This window comes from Capsicum annuum, chromosome 12 (genome assembly GCF_002878395.1).
Source record: "Capsicum annuum cultivar UCD-10X-F1 chromosome 12, UCD10Xv1.1, whole genome shotgun sequence".
Classification (NCBI taxonomy): domain Eukaryota; kingdom Viridiplantae; phylum Streptophyta; class Magnoliopsida; order Solanales; family Solanaceae; genus Capsicum; species Capsicum annuum.
Window position 1 is genome coordinate 769,357 of NC_061122.1, and position 17,774 is coordinate 787,130.

The 17,774-nt window shown below is 31.7% G+C and overlaps 1 long non-coding RNA gene across 1 annotated transcript; it reads left to right on the forward strand.

Moving 5' to 3' along the window:
- The first annotated feature begins 5,759 nt into the window (after positions 1–5,759).
- Positions 5,760–15,596, forward strand: LOC107851837. Its single transcript, XR_001669185.2, has 3 exons — positions 5,760–6,039; positions 10,709–10,768; positions 15,078–15,596. It is a non-coding gene; the product is annotated as an uncharacterized LOC107851837 (long non-coding RNA).
- Positions 15,597–17,774: the final 2,178 nt, after the last annotated feature.

The following is a 17,774-nucleotide window of genomic DNA, read 5'->3' on the forward strand; positions in this document are numbered from 1 at the left end:
TATTCATCTTTATAAGGTATTTACAAAATTCTCAACTAATTATGTATCTTTATTTAATGTATCGATAGCTAATTATGTATCTCGACAGACCCAAAATCGAAAAATATGTATCAGGCTAATTATGTATCTTTACAAAGGAAAAAATGTATTTTCGTGGATGTATCGGGAGCTAATTATGTATCTCGACATATTCAAAATGTCGGAATTTTATGTAACTAAGCTCCAAATTGTCGGAATTTCTGTTGATTCATCTAATTGGGCCTATCTAATGGAACCCCAAACGTTTGGGCTTAAATTTTACGAGATCCATTTTTTTTTTCCTTGGCTATTGGGCTTACTACAATTGAGGAAGAGAACTAGAGAAAGGGCAAAAGAGTATACAACATTAATAGACAAAATACAATGCTAAATTTGAGTTGTTTATTCAAAAATATATATCTTTTTGAATAATTAGTACATCTCAATGAGCATATATTTAAGTTCTACGTAAAATATTAAGTGAATGAAATGAGTTTTCTAACATGATTCTTAAAATATTCGTATACAACCGCTGTATACTCATTTAACTCATTGAATTTTGCACCAACAATATACAAACTATAAGTAATGCCATTTTTATCAACTTTATATTTTCCATCCTCTACTTTCAAAAATTTGTAGGCATTGGTTTTCATTACGTTGTTTTCTGCATCTACTGCAAATTCTGCAATCGCTTTCACTTTAGGATCATCTGTATCTGGTACAGACTGCCAATCATCTTGTGACAGAGGCCGTGTTAAAGGATCTAATACATGTTCGAATGAATTCAACAACTTTTGATTATCATTAACTGCAGCATGACAGAAGGTTGAAGTAATCACTACAACTGAAAGAGTCGCAAAGAGGGAAAAGTTGAATTTAAAAGCCATTTGTTTAAGAAGAATTTGATGTAGTTACTAGTCATTAACACTAATTGTTGAGGGGTTATTAATAGTAAAAGTTGAAGCTAATTTGGTTAGAACATAGGCAAATTAGGGAATTAAATTATGTTTTCTTAATATGGTTGACAAAAAATTAGTTGACTAGGTAGTTATTTTTAAGTATACATATGATGTAGAAATAATTATAATTTTACCAATTAAGGAAGATTGACAATACCAATAAATTTAAAAAGATTTTTTTTTAATTAGCAGAACATATGATGTGGAAATAATAACGATTTTAACAATTAAGGAAGATTGGTAATGCTAATAAACTCTTGTCTATTTCACATTTGAAACTTGAATTGACATTATCCTCACTTTCCTCCGACTTATTACCGACAATCTATTCAGGGTTTCAAACTCAACAATGGCAACTAATCACGAGGATTGCGCTCGTTGCGGGACTTAACCCAATACCTTACAGCATGAGCTGACGACAGTCATGCACCACTCATGTCTGCATTCCCGAAGGCACCCCTCTGTTTCAAGAGGATTCGCGGCATGTCAAGCCCTAATGAGATTCTTTGCTTTGCATCAAATTAAACTATATGTTTCACCGCTTGTGCAAATCCCCGTCAATTCCTTTGAGTTTCATTCTTGCAAACGTACTCCCAGACAGAATACTTAATGCGTTAGCTTCAAGACTCAATCATAAGATTTTTGATTCAAAACTTATCGAAAACATAAAAGTACTGAGTCATTTTTCTCATTTATCTAAGCTAGCATTGATGGATAGAGTTAATCAAAATAGGAAAATAGAAAATATTTAACGGCAACTCACATTTGAAAGTATATATTTTGTAGTTTATATTATTTTTAATCTATTCAAGAGTTTGCTGTAACTTTTTGAAGCACATTTTCTATTATCTTTGTCTTAACTTTAATATCTGTGTAGTTTTTAATTTGCGATTTTCAAAGTTTGACTATTATTTCTGGTGTTTCTAGTTACTTTCTTTTTCACAATTTCGAATAAACTTAATAAACAAAGTTTGATAAATATTTGTCGAAGACCAAACATGTTCACTACTTAGAAACTTAGAGGAACAAAAATTGATAATTAATTGATATTTATAGTACTTCTTTGAATCTACTAGAAAAGATAAATGACTATTTTTATCGTTTAGATACACATAAGTTAGCTCAAACTTCAAAATTAAATAAATCAAAAACTACAATAAGAAAAGTTTATAATTTTTTAAATTGCAAAAAAAGGTCTCATAATTTAAATATTTCAAAATGAACAACACATTAATAGCTAGGGACCTTTCTAATAACAAGTATTTTTGTAGAACTTCCTTTTTGCCAAATATAAGCATACAATTTAATATTTCTATTTCCCTCAATAACAAGAGCAACATATATCTCAGAAGAAATTATCGTATTATTTGTTGTTGCAGCAACAACCTTAATAACTTTTTCAAAAGATACATTGGCCTTAGTCCTCTTGTTCTATTCATCAATGGCTAATTTTGCGAATTTTATCGCCTTAGGATCGGTCGGCGATAATGATTTGAAAGTTTTTGAATTTGCATAATTTTCACCAGTAAAAGCATTGATCGGAATAATTGTGTATAATAATATAGAGATTAGAAGGAAGAAGATGTGTATTTTGAGAGCCATTTTAGATTGTATGGTTTGTGATTGTGAAAAGTGCAATGTATTTATGATATTTATATTAGCTTTTCACATTAAAATTGTGATTGAGCGTTTATTGGAAATTATATATGATCTTTTGTTTTAATTGTTTTCCTTTATAGGAGATCATATAAGAATGATGAGATTTTATGATATTTATTAGTCAATGTTCAATTGTCAGAATATTTATTAGTCATAATCAAACCTTAAATTTGTTGGGATATTCTACTTAGATATTTGAATTAATTAATTTTTTAATTAATTACTTTAATTCCTAATAAAGTATTTCACGTAGACCTTTCGATTTAAATTTTGAAAAACTTGTGATTGAGCATTTATTGGAGATTATATATGATCTTATCTTGTTTTAATTATTTTCCTTTATAGGAGATTATATAAGAATATTGAGATTTTATGGCCTTTTCATATTTATTTATCAATGTTCAATTGTTAGGATAGTTATTAGCCGTAGACTCTTAAACTTGTTAGGATGTTCTACTTAGATACTCAAACTAATTTATTTTTTAATTGAACACTTTACCTCTTAAGTATTTCAATTAGACATTTTCAATTTAAATTTTGAAAAACTTCTGGCTTTGTTTTCAAATAACAACATATACAAAATAATTGTCTAAATTTTGAATCAAAAGTATGTCTAATTAAAATAGTTAATTAGGAGTTGAAGCATTCAATTGAGACAAAGCTTAATTTGAGTGTATAAATAAAATATTTTGACAAATTTAAGAGATCAGTTATGTATATTGAGCCTATATTTATTAGTCATAGTCCGACCTTAACCTTGTTATGTATTTTGATAAGTGTCATGTTTAAATTAAATATGAAAGATCTTAGATGGAATTGTTAAAATGGATTTGACTCTTAGAGGTCAGTCCACGACTCGCTACTTAAATATGATTGGATTGATATTTTTAATCCATTTAACTTGAGAGTAGTCATCACTGAAATAGGTTTCACTCTATTGTACTTGACAGGCTCATTAAGGAGAACAAATATGAAACCCGTTGCATACAACTTATGTGTGTCCTCCTCATCGGTTATTAGTGTCTCGAGATCCGCTACAACAAAAGCTTTTCACTCTACCTTTCATTTCCCCTATTGACCACCATCATAGTGGTGGGGGGGGGGGGGGGACGGGGGGACGGGGGGACGTAGCTATGCTTATCATCAGCACGGATATGCTTTGCAGAATTTATTGAGAAGTCCATATGGATAACTTTCTTAAGTAATAAAACTATATCCTCAGTAAAGGGAGTTACCCCTACAACTTTCTCATCCATACTACAGACTTGTAGAGTGATCCTAACGATACCACTCTCCTCGTACTTCCTAAGCGAACTCACTAAGCATGAATACTTTATCACCATAGACTGTACTCATGGATGGGGAGTAGCGCGCTTACCATTATCTCCATACAGCTAAATAGCATACGCTGCTATGATGGTTACATCTGAATTCTCCTAGTCAAAATTTATCGTGAATTTTGCATACCCTTTAGGTGGTAAAGATGGATAAGCATAGAGATATAATATATGAACCACCAGCAGACTTAGAAGGAATACTTCAGCTCCAACAGAAAAAATTAATATTTAACTAAATGATTTATGAATATAAAAAAAAATAAAAAAATCACGATGGTCAAGAGAAAATAGTGGACATTTTGATGGTCATTTTTTTTTTTTTTTTTGATTGTTTGAGAAAGAAGAAATGAAAAGCTAGGAGAAAAGTGGTATTTTATTTAATGTGTGGACTTATTTAAAGGAAAATGTTAGGTAAAGTTTGGATAACCGACAATCATATATGTGACTTAATTTACAATATTTGCAATTTCACTTTCATGAAAGTTCTAATTATTTTCATGGAATTGTTGTTTGGTAATCATAAGTGTGATTGAGTTGCTGCGAAAAATATAATACATAAATATATGTTTTATATTGAAAATTTGTATTTATGCTCTTTAATTTTATGTATATATATATATGTAATAATTTAAATTTGTATAAAGTTGTATAATCAGCCATATGTGTTACATGTGCGTTTTATGTGATAATTTGCATTTTATGTATATTATGCCACATAGAGTGTGCAAGTCTATTTGTTCAACTTTTTACAAGTTTAAGTGTTTATTTGGACGTAAGTGACAGTAAAAGTCAAGTTAAATGGACAAGTTTATATATTATGCCTATTTTCTATTAGAATTTAAGATTGAGTGGGCTAATAAGAACATGGGAAGATAACATAAACATACACCTTAACTTATAATATTTACACAAATTTTCATTCTTACAAAGTAATTATAAAAATTCCAACTAATTATTTATCTTCATTAGATGTATCGGAAGTTAATTATGTATCTCGATAGTGTCAAAATCGAAAAAAATGTAGCAGGAGCTAATAATGTGTCTTTACAAAAAAAAAAGGTATCTTCATTGGATGTATCGGAAGTTAATTATGTATCTCGATAGTGTCAAAATCGAAAAAAATGTAGCAGGAGCTAATTATGTATCTTTACAAAAGAAAAAATGTATCTTCATTGGATGTATCGGGAGCTAATTATATATCTCAACAGATTCAAAATTGAGATTTCAGTAATTATTCAAAATGTCCAATTTTTCGGTACTTAAGCTCCAAATTGTCGGATTTGTGTTGTTTGCCCAAAGAACATCTTGATACGTATAATTGGGCCTATCTAATGGAATCCCAAATGTTTGGGCTTAAATTTTACGAGATCCATCTTTTGTTTCCTTGGCTATTGGGCTTACTACAATTGAGGAAGAGAATTAGAGAAAGGGCAAAAGAGTATGCAACATTAATATACAAAATACAATGCTAAATTTGAGTTTTTTATTCAAAAATATATATCTATTTGAATAATTAGTTGTAAAACCCCATGTAGATGTCATTACTTACATCTATCAAATCTTGTCGATGCAATCAATGAAGACTTTGCCTACATCTGCCAAATCTTCATGCATGCCAACCCATGTGGACTTTTCTGTCCAGCAGCTTTTACTAGTTTTCAAAGTCTAATAAGTGTGCAGATTTTTCAGCTTGTTGTTGACAATTGTATACGAAGATTTTCTTGCATTTGTTGTACCTTTTTGACTTAGGGACTTTTAGGGACTATAAATATATGTTGTAAGCTCTCATAGGCAGCAACACATACTTGTTTTATTTAGAAAATATAAAAGAAAACCGTGGCTCTTTGGCCTCCCAAAATTATTGTCTTCCTTTAGTGCCTTTCCTTGCTTGTTTGTGTGAATGTTCATAGATTCTTGGGGACTATTTTAGCGGGGTTGGGAACTGAGTTTAGCATCACTTTTGAGTGTGTTAAGCTGTCCACACGCGTCTTCAAATAGGCCCATGACAAGAAGAATTTATCAAGCCCAACCCCTCTTCTTCCAGATTTGTCTATTGTATTGAGGTATGTAAGACTGCTACTAATTTGTAATTCTTTGGGTTTGGTATTCTCCAATTCAAGTTGTTACAAGATAGATTAGGATTGAATAAATTCTTGTAGTCCTATTTCCCAAAGGGTTCTTGAGATGAAATTTCTTCAAGAATATCCTCATGGGATCATATATAATCTCCATAATCTTAAGCTATGCTAAAAGTGGCATGGACACATCCAGAATCTCATTCTTCATAAAGTTATAAGAATCTAGATCTTATGAACCATGACAACATGTATTATGATACTACTTTCTATGAGTCTCCAATAACATCAATGAATGATGTAACTTATCAAGTATGAGCCTAAAATGGCTAATTCATAATTCATGAACCTAAAATAGCTAACTCGAGACATGTGCATAAAGCAGCTAACTTATGAATGCTAGTCAAGAAAGCCTAAAAATAGAACTTTATGAGCCTAACAAGGCTAACTCTGAACATGAATTCATAAAGATAACATCATGAGCATAAGGGAGTTAGTTAGATGACCGTGAAGGCATAGGTTCAAATGACAAATGCCCGAAACTATGTTTGTCGACATAGGATAGAGATCATTCCGCAAGTCGAATTACTCAGTTTTTTTCATTGTCCTGAAAAGGGACTAACCATGGATACTTGCTAGCAAATTATGTCATGTCATGTCCTATGCCCAGCAAGATATAGGATGGCTTAGCTGATCGAGCTGAGATCAGACTCCATGCGCTCACATGGTGGTTTATGACGGTTCACTACTCTCTCCCACAAATAACTAAAGGGATTAATTTATTCTACGTTATCAATTATTTTTCAGCTTATGCTCTTGTTCCTTTTCATCTTATCATGTTTTTAATTGTACTTATCATCTTTGTATTTTCATGCTTTATTACTTTCTTATGTGGTTTTGCATACCAATACATTCCACATATTGATCGTGTTAGACGCTGCATTATTTTATAATGCAGGTTCTGAGACATACGTAAATTTGTAATTTCATGGATTACTAGGTCCAATCAAATTAGCTATTGGTGAGCCCTCCATCTTTTTGGAAGGCATTGCTTATACTGTTATTGACTAGCTTTATGTTTTGGAGTATGGCTAGGTCTTCTTTCCTATTGATATTGATTCATATGTTTAGAGGCTTTGTAGACAGTAGTAAATATCATATTCAGTTATGTTCAGTTTTATTCATATGGCTTTTGAAATTTCCTCAATCATGATTTAAGACTTTTTTATCAGTTTATATGATAAATAGGTTTTTATTTTTCAGTTTATTACTCACCTTATTTAAACGTTTCTTTTGCACATATGGATGAATGCTCCTGATGTAATATAAGTAGTTCTCTCGGGCCATTAATGGTTCTGGGTGCCTGTTACGTCCTGAGGCTAGGTTCAGGTCGTGACTAACTTGGTATCAGAGCCAGAGTTCAAGTGTCCTAGGGTGTCTATGAAGCTGTGTCTAGTAGAGTCTTGCTTAAGGGTGTGTTGTGCACCACACTTATGATCAGGAGGCTACAAGACATCTAAGAGGTGTTTCCCATTTTCATACTTTAGATCGTGCACTAGAACTCTACCGTAAGAAACTCATTCAGATTCGTGTGTTTCTTCAATTCCTCTGACTATGCCTTAGCTCTGAGCTTGTAAAAATAGTAAAGCTCAAATTCTTATCGATAAGATGATCTCTGATAAATCCAACAAAAATTTAAGAGACCGCACAAGGGCTTGTGAGGGGCCCATTAGTGTATTTGAGTCTACCATTTCAAAATCATACACTTTTGTTCATATAAATCGTGCTTTTGAGCCATAGTAAAATATGCTTTGCTCTCAGATTCTTGTATAATGTTGCTACCATGGAAACATTGTGATTTGGGATGTTATCTAGTTAGCCATAAGTAGTAGAATGTTTTGAGAGTCAGCAATATGAAGCTGTAAGAAGTGTCGAAATTAAGTGAGGATAATGATTTATTGAAGTATGTATATAGACTCATGTAACAAGTATGTAAATGCTGGGGTGGTATGACCTCTGGTGGTGACTAATGTTTAGCAAAATTTACGTGAATTTTATGGTAGTATTTGGAGAAATAGCTGTTTTTTTTTAAAAAATACATAGCGTATGTTGAATGCAAAGAGCTGTTTTTTTTTAAAGATACATAGTGTATGCTGAATGCATTTGTTTTATGAACTGCTTAAGAGAATTTTTCACTCAATTTCAATCTCCTTTTCATGAATTTGATACTCCTACTAAAGTAATTAGCTACAATTGATGATTTTTGCCTCCAACTTATTTTAATTCTTCTAACCATTACTCCAGGTTCATGGATGAAGAAGTTTTATCTGCCAAAATCAATCTTTGAAAAGTAATATCATATGATTCTATGTTGTTTAAGCTTGGTAAAATTTGATTAATTTTATTATAAGATAGCTAAACTTATTTTGTAGTTTTATTGTTAATTATACACATTTTCCATTTAAACTTTATCGGTGCTAGTCGATGAAATTATGCTAGAGGGAATGCATTTTTTTTTCCTCAATAGTTAGGTAATTTTAAAATTAATCGAGATATTTTAGGAGAGGATAAATAATAAAGGCAAGTTAACAAACATGTTATTGTCTTTCTTTGAAATTTTAATTAGTTTTAATAAATGAAAATATTTCTCAATGTCTTTATTGAAATTTTAACTTACATTTAGGCACTTGTTATCTGTTGTTCAGAATGACATTTATATGTAGATGTGATCTAATACTTCTTGACTAAAAAGTCTAGAATTTTGTAAATAATGTCTCATGTAGTTTATACTTTTCTTGCCCAACATATCTTCTTTTCAAGTCATGTGATTTCCCCTATTTCAATAGTAAATATGTTTGTTTAATGTTCTGAGAAAGTCTGATGCCAGTTTTAGTTTACCTTTTGGAGAAAGTAGCCAGTTATATTTTTCTACATTTGAAGGTTATTACTAACTATTTTATATATCTTGCAAAAGTACTTAGTATCTTTTTTTGTGAATTTTTAGCATATAGAATTGCAGAGTCTAGATAAGAGTTTGGTTAAAGTTATATAAGGCTAATGGTTCAAGTTCTAAATTAGAAATTTACATGGTTGCTTTTTTATAATTTAGAAGAAGGATTTATCTTCAATAGGGTAGATGATATTGATTGACTAAAGCTTTAGAACTTTATTTAGTTATATTCAAGTCCTTAATATATTCTTTTTAAATGGAAAAAAAATGTTGATTTTTGTGGTCCACTACAAACTTTATGTATTTATTGATGATGTTCTTTTCTTTCTTGAAATGTTTAGTAGTCAAGACTCATAGTTTGAGTTATTGTATATATTGTTTGGGTTGGTGCTTTATGCATATTCTCTTTTGACGATATTCCTTATTTTGACACAAAAAAAAAAAAATACTTGGAGTAATATGAGTTTTAGCCTTCAGAAAGTTCTTCGAGATATAGAAAGGTTGGTGTTAAAGCTTCGAAGTGTGAATCCTATTCTCAAGTACATAAAGTTGACATTTTAATTGTTATTTTCATTAAAATACTTCAGTTATGAACAATTATCAACTTGTAACTTCAGATCTTATGGGTCTTATGTCCAAGTTTTTATCATGTCATTCATGCTCTATGAACTGAGGTTAGGTCACTAGGATACACAGTATTCCCTATGCCTCATGCTTACTGGTTTCATTAATTCATGTCTTACGTTGTTATGATCATTCCCCTAAAACTCAAGTCCTATGATCATATTTATGTCAAGTCATATATGTTCCATGACACATGCCTAGACGTTTCCTTAATTGGCTGTTATGTAGCTCCTCATGCTAATAAAATCCATGTTGGTAAGTGGTGGAATGATTTGCCAAAAGATTATCTGTATTTTTTTTACTTTAGTTTTCGAAATTTTATTTGAGCAACTAATCTGTATTTGGTCTAGTGTAACTAGCTTGTCGTGTAACTAGCTTGTCTATTAATTCGAGTTCGGGAATTAGAAGCATAGCTACTCAATGAGATGTTCACCATCTTATTTCAGTATGTCTAGCCTTTAAATATGTCTGCAACACTTAAATCATGCCTTCACCCCGAATTTAGTTGATGCGTAAATACTTAACTGTTGGTAAGCCTCATTTTGGACCACGATACTTACTTTTCTTGTCTTCTTGAAGTATTAAGTTCTTTAAACTATTTCATGCATATTTTCTTGTCATAAATCTTTATAACTGGACCCTCGTGAGTTCTTGAATACAAAGTTATGTCTGAAATGGCCGAGTGAATCTAATTAATATGCGCTTTTGCAAAGCTTATTTTAAAATGTGGTGATTATTTAGTTCAAGTTCTTTGGACTTATTCAATCATTTGTTATGTGTAGCCAAATGAATCTAACCCTGTTAAATTTTAACTTGTTAATTCCAGTTGCAAGTTTCAGTTTTCACTATGTTGTCCAGTAATTTTTTTTTTCTATTTTGTTCGTGATCATAGTTTTAATCTAACTATTCTCGTCTAATTATTCTTTATATAAATGAATGAGACATTCTATGTTGGAATTATGAACTTTAAAGCATTGTACACAAGGTTATATGTTAGTAATTGTAATTTATCATGGCTACTGTGATATTATCTTATCGTGGCTACTGTGATATTATCATGACCGGCTTGTACTTCTTGCTCAGGAACTCTTGACAAGGCACAAATCAACAGTAGCTGAATTTCTTTCGAAGAATTATGACTGGGTAATGAAAGTTAATTATTTGGATACATGTTTGTATTGAACATGTCTATGCATATTGTTTTAACCATATATATTATTTCTTTGGAAGAATTATGCTGCCTGTGGCTTTATTTTTGTCAATGTACATAATGCTCCCAAGCTACATATTCTGCTGACTTGAATATGCATTTTGTTGGAGAATTTTTTTCTCTCTTTTTGCACCTTTTCCCCTCTCAGGGATGTTTATTTGCAGTTTTGTTAACAACTCTTTAAAAAATACATAGCAATGTTATCAAAAGGAAAAAAGCTTTAACATCTGTTGGGGCTTTAAGCACAGATAAAATGTGTGCTTTAGTGAAAAAAAAAAAGCGCAAAGGAAGAAACAATACAAATATATTATACTATATATTTGGTTCAATTTGTTTGAATCTAGATGTAACCATCATAGTGAGGTACGCTTCGACTGTATGGAGTAATGATAGTAAGTTAGTACTCCCCATGAGTACGGTCTATGGTGATATAGTATTCACTCTTAGCGAGTTTGCTAGGAAGTACGAGGAGAGTGGTATCGTTAGGATCAATCAAGTTGAAGGAGTGACTCCCTCTACTAAGGATATAATTCCATTACTTAAGAAGTCATCCGTATGGACTTTTCAATAAATTCTGCAAAGCCTATCGATGCTGATGATATCATACATGATGAGCATAGCGAACCGCTCCCCTCCCCAACCCCACCCCGCCCCCTCATATGATGGCGGTCAATAAAGGGAGAAAAACAGGTTGAGCGAAAAACTTTCGTTGTAGCGAATCTCGAGACATACCAACAACCGGTGATGGCCATACATAAACTGTGTGCAGCGGGTCTCATGTTTGTTCTCCCTAAAGAGCCTGTCAAGTACAATAGAGTGGAAACCTATTTCATCGATGACTACTCTCAAGTTAAATGGACTAAAAATCTTAATCTAATCCTATTTAAGCAGCGAGTCGAGATGGACTAACGTCAAGAGTCAAACTCATTTTAACGATTCCATCTAAGATCTTTCATATTTAACATAAACATGACACTTATCAAAATATAAAGGCTTAATACCTAACAAGTTTAAGTGTTTGACTATGACTAATAAATAGAGGCTTAATAATACATAATTGACTCCTTAAACTTGTCAAAATATAAAAATTTAGTTGCTCAAGTTAAGTTTTGTTTCAATTAAATATTTCAACTCCTAATTAAATATTCTAATTAGACATACTTTCAGTTCAAAATTTGGACAAATTTTTTGTATATGTTGTCATTTGAAAATGTAGGCAGGAGTTTTTTTTCAAAATTTGTATTGAGTATCTTATTGAAATATTTTAAATGAAAAGGCCATAAAATCTCCATTATATCTCGAAAACAATTAAAACAAAATAAGATCATATATAATCTCCAATAAATGCTCAATCAGAATTTTAATGTGAAAAACTAACATAAATATCAGAAATACATTTGCACTTTCTCACAATTACAAACCATACAATCTAAAATGCCTCTCAAAATACACATCTTCTTCCTTCTACTCTCTATATTTTTATATCAAATTATTCCGGTGAACGATTTCACTGTTGAAAACTACGCAACTTCAAAAACTTTCAAACCATTATCGCCGACCGATCCTAAGGCGATAAAGTTTGCAAAATTAGCCATTGATGAATATAACAAGAGGACTAAGGCCAATGTGACTTTTGAAAAAATTATTAAGGTGACTACGACAACAAATAATATGATAATTTCTTCGGAAATACATGTTGCTATTGTTGTTGAGGGAAATAGAAATATTAAATAGTATGCAATTATTTGGCAAAGAGGAAGTTCAACCAAAATACTTGCTATTAGAAATTATGAGACCTTTTCTTGCAATTTTACAAATTATAAACTTCTCTTATTGTAGTCTTCGATTTATTTAATTTTGGTGTTTGAATCTACTTATGTGTATCTCGACGATAAAAATGGTCATTTATCTTTTCTAGTAGATTCAAAAAAGTATTATAAGTATCAATTAATTATCAGCTTTTGTTACTCTAAGCTTATCAGTAGTGAACCATTTTGGTCTTTAACAAATACTTATCAAACTTTGTTTATTAAGTTTATTCAAAATTGTGAAAAAGAAAGTAACTACAAACATTAGAATAATAGTCAAACTTTGAGTTTTTGTATCTATTGTCTAGGCTTTTCAATTATATGTTCTAAGAAATGAAATATGAAATGTAATTTTATATTTTAAGTTTTGTAATTCAGATATTTAACTGTTATAATTTGAGTTTTTGACACTTTGATTGAAATAAGGGAAATACCAAGAAATTGGTCATTTTATAATATGAAAGGATCTTAAAATGACCAAAATACTCATTTGTTTTTATAAATTAATAACCAAAAGAAAGATAAGTAATTACTTTCATTTCTTAAATTCTAGTTAAATATGAAAAAAAAAATTGTCTTCATGTAAGCGCGGAAGCAGTCTCGATCAAGACTCAAGGGCTAACTTGGGTTAGGCTTATTAGACTCAATTTAAATGGGCTCATAAAACATGCTTTTACCACGATAAAGTATTTACCAAAAAATAAGATTCTAATCAAAAAAGAAAATTATTAAAAATAAAAAGAAATATACAAAATCGGCTTGGTTTACAACGTAGCTATTTGGATATATGGCAATATTAATTTGGATATATTCAATAGTATCAGTTCAAATCAAATAGAAAAATATTTATTAAAATTGCAGCAAATCTTCCTTAATTAGTAAAATTGTAATTACTTCCAAGTCATATGTGTTAATTAAAACAATTACCTTTTAATTCCCTTAGACTATTTAGTAAAATAATTTATGGTCAACAGAAAACAAAATCTTAATAACCTAATTTTTCATGTACTTACCAACCAAATTAGGTGTCAAATTTCATGTAAATAATCCCCTCATGAATTAGTGTTAATCACTCTAAATATCAAATTCTTCTTAAAAGAAAAATGGCTCTTAAATTTAATTTTCTCCTTTTTGTAACTCTTTTGATGGTAGTAATTGCTTTTACCTTTTGTCATGTTTTTACAGCAAATGATGATCAAAAATTGTTGAATTACGGATCATGGGTCGCCCAAGTGGACCGACCTGACCTGATCCTATTTTAATTGTTTTTGGGTTATCTGACATATTAAGAGGGAAACAAGTAGATAAGATTCAATTTTGAATCTTGGGCTAACGGTTTCTTCCACTTCCCATATATGTTACAACTCTTCTCCCTCCGTAAAAAACAAGCGAGCAAAAGACAGTAACAAAAATATCAACAAAATCCAAATAAGAAGCTTTTAGTTTGTGAATCTACTCTCCGTTTTCTTGAAAGATGAAGATTGACTTGGGGCACTTGTATCAATAGCAAATTCAACACTTCCGCTGCAACAGATTAAGGTACATACACTCTGTTTTTGTTTCGAATTTGCTTTCAATGGTGTCAGAGCCAGGTTAAATTGCCCTCTTTCTCGAAGTTCAGAGTACAAAGATCATAAATTTATACCTGAAAAATTTGGTCTCTGATCAGTGACGTCAAGCGTCAATACTTTGGTCAGTCATGTCGCTGATTCGGTCTGACACATCACCAATTCCGGTAAGACGTGTGTTAATTCTGTGAGACGCGCAGTCAACGTGTGTTGATCCGGTGAGACGCACAGTCAAACTTGTAAATCGCGTCGCCATTCTCTCGTAAGACTCACTATCTAATTTATCAACGAAGAAATTGTTAAACGATTAAAAAAAAAAAAATTTTTTTTTAGTGCCTCTGTGTGTTTATTTTTTTTGGCTTCTGTGAGAGAAGATTCTTTATTAAGAATTTGATGAAGCCTGCTGTTCAAATGGGCCCTTTAGTTTATATTAATTTTTTTTTATGATATAGTGCTCATATCAAGTACCAGTATTGATTGCAGTATATATATATAAATATATAAATGGTACATACGGTGGCTCATGTATATATATATTTTTTTCTATAACAAATATAATTAAAAGGGATAAGGGTAGAAAATATTATAATACTGCTTTTGTATTTTATTTTGATATACAAATTTTTTTCTGTTGATTCATGAATAGTAATTGATTCCCTTTTAAGGTATAGTAAAATAAAAAATATTATATATGTCCTAATATTTTTGGTGATATATGTGGTTGAATTAGACTTAATATTATTCTTGCCCTTATTAGTCCATAATTTTAATTCTATAACAGATTTAATCTTCTACGATGAATTGTGACTTATGCATCACATTGAGTGGTAAATCCATTCTTAAATGTTTCTTGGTTTCCATTTCAGAAATGGCTGAACGGGAAAAAACTCGAATCACTCCAAGTGGGAGTTTTGGATGTCGAGCAAAGAGACAAGGTAGAAGAGTACGTCGCCGAAGGGCATGTTTTCGAGGTCGCGAGATCATTTGAAATGGTGTCCCCAGGGAGACACAAAATTTATTACGGAATGAAAGTGCTATACGAAGGGAAAGAGAGAAGAAGTTAAAAGAGTTGAAGTATTTTAAGATGTCACCTAATGTCTCAGTTGCTAGTTTTATTCAGTTATTTGAATTGAAACATGTAGAACTAGAAAACTATGTAGAAATCTCGGATTGAGAAGCATTAGCTATTTTAGCAAATTCTCTCCGTGAACCTTGGGGCTGGAGATTAATTGATATTTACCATGAGATTTGGCCTAGCGAGCCTTTTTGGGTGTACATAAGTCGTCTAAAATATTTGTGGTATGACTTTTATCTTTAGATTGACTTGTGACTTGCAACATGTAGTTATTTCTTAACTTTATGTTATATATAAATTAAGTTGGTTATCTCTTTTTGAATTACATTCATTTATTTGAGTTTAAAACGACTTAATTGAAAGCTATCGTCTTAATACACATTAAGAAATTAATTTCTAATTTTGGCTAAGTGTTTAGTTAATATATGATGATTGGATTCTTAAGTGTCCTTTCGATTATATACTAAATATGAAACCTTTATGTGAAATGATTTACTTGAATGTGTAACTTGCATGCGTAATTGATAATATACTTGCGTAATTATCTCTTAATAACAGACATGGCATCTAAAAGCATAATTGCTGACTTGAACAAAGGAGAAAAACTTAATGGAGACAACTACGGTATTTGGAGTCGTAAGATGTTTTATGTACTAGAAGAGCAAAATGCTCTCGAAGGTATTAACCATGTCTTAAGTCTACCAGAAGAGGGCAATACTACACAACACAGGAGAGACCTTGAAGCTTACAAGGCTTGGAAAAAGGCTGATTCCATTGCACGTGGAATCATAGTAAGTTCTGTGGTTGATGACCTCATACATGAGTGTGAGAAATTTCCTACTTCCAATGCCATCTGGACACACTTGAGAGGAACATATGGGGGTACTTTTATTACCCTCCTGAGACAACTGACTATCAAGTTTGACACTTATAAGAAGCGTCATGATCAGAACATCAAACAACAGCTTAGGGTGATGTCGAATATGATAGCTTAACTCAAAAGTGCTGGTTATGTTCTCTCGAATGAGCAGCAGGTTCAGGCAGTGATCCGATCTCTTCCCAATAGTTGGGAACACCTGAAGGTCAACTTAACCCACAATGACAGCTTCAAAACTTTTTCTGATGTTGCATGTCACGTTGAACTTGAAGATGAGTGGTTTGGTGCTGCTAAAGCTGCTCTGAATCAAGTGGTAAGGACTCTTTAGGATTCAAGTGTAAGAAGAATTGAAAAAGAACGGGAAAGGTAAAGAGATCGAAGAAGGACCCTCTGAGAAAAAGAACAAGCCAAACTTCAAGAAGAAGAAAAAGTTTTTCAAGAAGAAAGACAAGAGCAAGATGAAGTGCTACAATTGCCAAAATCTAGGGCATTTTGCTTGTGAATGTCCTGAAGGGAAAAAGGTAGCATTTCTAAACGCATCTCTAAGTGCTACATATGTTTCTAGCACTGTTTTATTAATTGAATCTTATCCTATGTGGATTGTAGACTCAGGAGCTACCGACCATGTGAGTCGAGATCGAGAAGCATTTGTGGAGTTCCGTCGAGTTTCACCTAGATCAAGGTGGATCTATGTAGGAAATAATGCAAGACTTGAAGTCAAAGGGATTGGCACTTGCAAAGTAGATTTGCGTGAAGACCAGTCTTTAATGTTGCATGACGTCCTATATGCTCCAGAAATTCGACGAAACTTAGTGTCTGTGTCTGTTCTCTTAGATGTTAGTTTTAATTTGTTCTTTAGTCGTAATTATGTAAGAATTACTTTAGATAATGTTTTTTTATAATTTTGGACATCGCTATGACCTCTTTATTATTTTAGATTGTAATCCTTCAACTTATGACTATTATATTGACCGTTGTGTATTGTCATGTTATTCTAGTAATAATGCTATTGATATAATTACATGGCATACTAGATTGGTTCACATAGGGCAAGACCGAATGAATAGATTGGCAAAGGAAGGACATCTAGGTTCTTTCTCCAAAATTGAAATGCCAACTTGTCAAAATTGTCTTGCCGGAAAGATTACACGTAAACCATTTTGGAAGGCTAAAAGAGTCGAATTCCCATTGAAATTAATCCATTCTGATATCTGTGGTCCAATGAATGTGAGAGCAAGGAATAGTGCTTCATAATTCATTACATTCATTGACGATTTCACGCGTTTTGGTTATGTCTATTTGATATCTCATAAATCAGAAGCACTTGAATGCTTCAAAAGATATATGAATGAAGTTGAGAATCAATTAGACAAAAATATAAAGACATTAAGAACCGATAGGGGACGTGAATATCTGTCAAAATAGTTTGAAGAACTGTGTATTGAAAAAGGCATTGTCAGACAATTGACTACTCCTTATACACCTCAACAAAATGGTGTAGCCGAAAGGAGGAATAGAACATTGTTGGATATGACAAGGTCCATGATGGCACAGGCAAATTTACCAATCTCCTGCTGGGGAGATGCGTTATTAACTGCTGCCTACATATTA